The sequence below is a fragment of the Glossina fuscipes genome, unplaced genomic scaffold, assembly GCF_014805625.2.
Source record: "Glossina fuscipes isolate IAEA_lab_2018 unplaced genomic scaffold, Yale_Gfus_2 262, whole genome shotgun sequence".
Lineage (NCBI taxonomy): Eukaryota > Metazoa > Arthropoda > Insecta > Diptera > Glossinidae > Glossina > Glossina fuscipes.
The window spans coordinates 772,767-773,445 of record NW_023998605.1 but is presented as its reverse complement, the minus strand read 5'-3'; positions in this window follow the sequence as shown (position 1 = coordinate 773,445).

Sequence of the window (679 nt, the reverse complement as noted above, 5' to 3'; positions counted from 1 at the left end):
ACAAAAGGTTGTTACTCAAGAACCTACTGCACTTGTTGAATATTTTCTTACAGCGGTTAATTTGGATAACGAGCAAAAAAGAGGCAGAATTTTTTCCCAAAAAGGTATAAATGCTTGCCAAATTTACTTTTTGAAACGTTTATAAATTGTTGACTTCAAAGAATTCGCAAAAGCAATACCTACGCTGTTGTCGCCTCGAAAATCGAGCCTAATAAGCCTTTAACTCCAATTCCTTCCAACGAAAAACCTGTTCTACCATCAATCAAAAATTACATTGCCAAACCAGTTCCATTACCCGCCAAAGATAATATTGATAAAATCAAAACAACAGCAAACATTGAAAAAATTAAAACAACAACACATATACCAAAACCTAATAAACTAAATCCTCCAGAATCACCAGTTCTCAACTCTAGTCAACAGATTACAAGCTGTAATGAATCCAATCTTTCATCCCTCAATCAACCTTCAATTTCAAATTATTAACGTGTGCCTACTCGTTGCAATTAAAGTTTACACAACCACTTAAGTACAGATTATTCTGTTAGTAAAAAAATTATTCGCGCAAAATTCTTATAGTGACATTTTCGGTGCAGACGCTAACATGTCAATATAACCTCTTTTCCACTCCGTTTCCATGTCACTACAATTAAATAAAGTGTTTAAAGTTCTACAATGG